The 4,974-nt window shown below is 37.4% G+C and overlaps 1 long non-coding RNA gene across 1 annotated transcript; it reads right to left on the minus strand.

Moving 5' to 3' along the window:
• Positions 1-1,371: 1,371 nt before the first annotated feature.
• LOC107317093 lies at positions 1,372-4,116 on the minus strand. The gene is made up of 3 exons (XR_004308147.1): positions 4,046-4,116; positions 3,756-3,829; positions 1,372-1,480 (listed from the first exon to the last, which is right to left on the minus strand). It is a non-coding gene; the product is annotated as an uncharacterized LOC107317093 (long non-coding RNA).
• Between the last annotated feature and the right edge of the window lie 858 nt (positions 4,117-4,974).

A 4,974-nucleotide genomic window follows, 5' to 3' on the forward strand; every position in this document is an offset into this window, starting at 1 on the left:
AGCAGATATTATTACCCTTAATAAGAGACTGCTTTGTTTGTAGAAACCACATAAAGAGTCCTGTAGCACAAATGATTATGGTCCATTCTTGAAACTCAATATTTACTGAATGTACAAATAGTATAACTCAAGTCAGCCATCTGCAGTTGGTTCCATCTCATACTCATCCTGGCTCTGGGGACATAATGACTTCCACAGGTTTCACAATACTCATGCAGATCTCAGAAGAGCTCTTTATACTATTATGAAGTACTCGAGCTGCCACCACAGTTGTTTGAAATAATGTAAATCTAACCCTAAAGGGTAAATTTGTATGTATTTTTTTTCTTTTTAAATATCTAGACTATCCAGATTTCAGTGAAATTTCTTTCTCACATACTTAGTTTTAATGATCCACTTGGAGGAAATAATAATGTAATGGTTTATCTGTTGGTTTGTTTTATTTATTTCTTTTAGAAAAGCGTAACTTCATGCGCCAACAAAACTCTTGATAGGACAAGATCTCACACTACTATCTTGTTTTTAGGTGTTTGTTTGCTTTTATTTACATTTGTGTTATGTACAACAATGCAACAATGATCACATGAAGTGAAATGGATTGTGATACTCAATGGTAACAAGTAACAGACTTGTTTGCTCTTAAGTTCTATAGATTTAGCTCCAAATTCTAATTGTCTTTACATAGTAAGCAATGTACTTACACAATCATATTTGCTTTGTTGTTTTTACAGTGTGTTTAAGCAGCAGAGTGCCAAAGCAGCTGGCTGATAAGCCCTATTTAATGGCAACGATGATGTTTTCAAGTGTATTTTTTCTTACAGTAGCACGAACATTGAATTATGAATACTAAGTTTATATCCCTCAATTACACGAAGATTCTCATAGCACATAAATGTGCACAGTGAACTATGATTTTGATTGTTCACTTATACAAATAGTAGTAAACAGTACTGAAATACTGAGGCATCTTATAACTTCAAGATGCGTCTTGAAGAATACAATAAATGCAGGAAGAAAACGAAATGCATCTTTTCCAAAAACAATACAGACAAAGTCTAGCTGTCTTCAAATCTAGCAAATTGCCAGCAGATCCTCTGAACTCAGAAGGATTTAATTAACTTCAAGCCAGAGAACAGTGAACTAAAACCACGTTAGTACTGAAGAGAGAGCCAGGCTAGCGACTGAGCTCTAGTAGTTAACAGATTTACATTACATTTTAAGAAGCATCAAACAAATTGATTACCACACTTGAATACAGAGAACATGCCAAGTTGTAAATTCAACCACATAACAACATATTTAAAAATTTTCATTGATGATTAATAACACTACACATGCCAGGAGAAAACTGCTTCAAAAATATTATCTTACCTGAAGCCATGAAGCAGAGCTGCTGTGCTGTCTGGAGAGCTGCTGTCTATACAACATGATGATATGAACTGACCAAAGGAAATTCCACATGCCATTGACACAAAATTCACTGAGGAGAAAAACAAAGAAAAAAGTAGTCTTCTAGAACCTCTGCCATTAAACTGATTTGATACTCCTAAATTGAGAGTTCTGACTTTGTATTTCCATATCTTTTCATCCAGTTCCACAGACCCCTAACATTTCTACCAAGTCTCTGATTCACTACTTGAATTGCCATTTGTTGTTCTGGTGATCACCTCCCATCCATGCTCATGCCTAACAAGAGGGGTAAAAGCCACACCTGCTTTCCCCCTGGACCTCTCAGGAGCCACAGGTGGGGGCATTTTACTTCAATTCACTGTTAGTGATTGGAACTTGCAAAATGGTTGATTTGCCATGCTGCCCCCCCAGGATCTCAGAGGGAACCACATCCCCATTTTTCTTAGTTTAATTCACTGCACAACAAAGCAGACCAGTGACCACTGCCTCAAATATAAGAATTAAAAAACCTAACACACTCAGGGAGACCCTTTTCCTCCTGTTTTGAAGTTATATCATTTTCACTGCCACTCTGTGAGACTTTCCTCTGAGGAGATGAAAGGTGGTGGGGCAGTTGTAGCAGGAAAACGAGCAGCTTCTGCAGCTCTGTTTCTCACAGGTCCTGCCATGCTCAGTGATGCTGGCTGCAGACTGTGTCCCCTCAGGCACATCCCCACCACAACAGCAATTACAGCAGGACTGTCCCCACTCTGACACACAGCAGCTCTGGCAGTGTTTCCCCATGCTCTGGCACAGCACTGGTTGCAGAGGCACTTCCCTCAGGATTTCTACCAGTCCTCTCAGAAAGGAAATGTTCCTTCCACATGAAAAACACCCACTGTAATGGCCAAGCTATCCTGAAGTATGGAATGCTCAATGTCTCCTTGGTGAGTAGATCTTACATAAATTGGCTTTTTTCTCCTGGTCTTTTCTGCTGCAGGTCCAGCTGCAACCCACACTGACCAGTACACAGCCACTGTCTCAGCTGTGCAACCCCCTACATTCAGCAGTACATGCCTAGCCCACCCCACCACAGCTGAGCCCAGACAGCTGGGGCAACACTAATCAGGCCTCCCCAATATGGTTTAATCCTTGCCTCCTAATTTTCAATACAACCAGGACACAGTGGAAACAAATTAAATTGCTGAGAGAAAAGAGGCTTGGAGTAACATTTCAACACAGCTCCTTTCTCTACAGATTCATTCTTAAGATATATGATGAAAAAATTATCTGTACTATGGAAACAGACTGATAACTCAGGAAAATGAAAAGGTCACTCTAATTCTGGGAGCTCACCCTTGGAGCTAAACTATTTTACATACACCCCATATATAATGAGTAGCCTGTATTCACACCAAATTGTGTTTTATTGTGAGTAATCTCTTGTTCTGGGCTAATATAATTGTGGTTCATCACTAACAGAATATAAAGTCATAATGTTTTATGACTTCAGTGCCATCAGTCTCTTGTAATTTATCCTGATGTGCAATAAGCCTACGCGCCACTATATGATTTACTTTTTTTCCCCCTACTATTTATATTTCAGTAGAGCACAACAAAAACCCAGAGTTAAGAACTGGAAAATTTTCAAGGACTTGAGTCAGGTAAGCTTTCACGAATGAGACTAAGTTCTCAGCTATATGGAACGAGCCCTATTTAAGCAATCTTTCTACTAAGAATCTAGTCCTCATTTGACAATGTCAGAGGAAAAGAAATAATCACTATTGGTCCTTTGTTTATATTTCTTACTTTAAATTAGCATTTTTATAGCCTTTGTACTACTAAGAGTAGACTTAAGAACCATGACAATGATGAAAACCCTGACTTTAACTAAGATGCCTGAGGGGAAATTTTTTCAAAGACAGTTTGTTTGGTTTTCATAAAGCATACTTTGCAAGTTATAACAAACAAGAACAGTTTCACTGTGCAGCAAAGTTCAAATTATCTAAACATTCGTTACTGTTATAATTGATTTGGTTAAGGAAAGTTTCTAAATGCAACGAGTTCCAGGGTAATAAAAAAAAGTGCTCAAATCACATGATATAAAACAAAATGAGTTTACTGATTTATCAACAATACTTTACTAAGAAAGAGAATAGAAAAAAAACCTGTAGATGTGAACATAAAGCGCACCTGCACTGAATCATTCAGATCTTGGTATTTTTTGTAGCTAAACACATCAAGTGCAAATCACATATAATTTAACCCCTTCTTGATTATAAAAACACATCACTAGAAGTAAAAGCACTTTATAAATACAATATGCTTTTAAAAAATAATAATAGTATTAAGAAACTACTACAAACCTGCCATCTTGTCACTTTCTTCACACCAGCTTTGCTTTTTATTGAGTGTAAAGCCATCCGATTCTGAAAAGATTCTTAATGAAAATTAAATTAATCAGTCTTGAAGCTATATCAACTGAGTTGTTAGAGAAATTCTTCTCCAGTAACCATTTTCCCCCCACACTAGATCTAAGTGGATTGTACTTATGTGTTGTTCCTTACTTATGAAGAAGCAAAATTGCTTCTGATGGGTTGTTGGGGATACCAGGTAAAGTATTTGCAGGTAGACAAACAGGAAAAACAGTACTCACCAAGCTGGGGAAAAAGCACTCTAGCTACACAGCTCTCCTTCCTAAAAAAGCATTCTATATTGAAGAGACATTCTCCCTTAAGAGGCTGGCCCATTTTATGAGCCAGAGTGGCTGCATACTGGGTCTACTGCTGATCACCTGGGGAGCACAGCTGCAAACAATCTGCCTGCGCTCCCCAAGAGAGCCACACCTCTTCACCAGGTGATCAGTTATCAGCTGAAGCCCCAAACTAACAGTTCCCCTTCAGCTGTATAATATATGAGTTATAGAATATTCATCAATGTAAGATAACAGTAATTTCTGTGAGGATATTGACTGATAACTCACCTTAGAACACAGACTTGATTGGAAAGATCCTTTTTGTTCATTTAGTCCATTCTGATAGGATAAAATAAACTAAAATATTGGCAACTGGGCTTAGGAAGTACTTCTGCTATACTTGGGCATATAATACACTGATAACTAGAAGACAAAATACAGGGAAAAAAGTTGTAAGCAGCAGTTGAACAACTGATGAAGTTATATTTTGAGCCATATCTTGCAGCTGGGGAATTAAGTTCTACAAAACATAGAATACTGTACACTGATCAACCTCACTTCTTCACAAAATGCAGAGGCAAAGCGAAACTTACTGCATGTTGGTCTTTTTCAAAGGTGCTAGTTAGAATCTACATGGTTCCCAATTAGAAGCAAGTGTTATGGAAAAATATTCTTAGTAAATTTCACTCCCATTTGACTTTGGACTAAATTTAGATTGAAATATTATAACATATGCAGCTCAATAGGATGTATCAAAGTTTACTGTTGATATTGTACACACATAAAAGGTTTGGTAAAAAAAAAATAAAGAAATTATTTTAAAGTAGTGCAAAATGTAAACTTAAAGTACCTGATTTTACCTGTGCCATAACAGCAAAGGCACCGTCACC

This window comes from Coturnix japonica, chromosome 8 (assembly GCF_001577835.2).
Source record: "Coturnix japonica isolate 7356 chromosome 8, Coturnix japonica 2.1, whole genome shotgun sequence".
Lineage (NCBI taxonomy): Eukaryota > Metazoa > Chordata > Aves > Galliformes > Phasianidae > Coturnix > Coturnix japonica.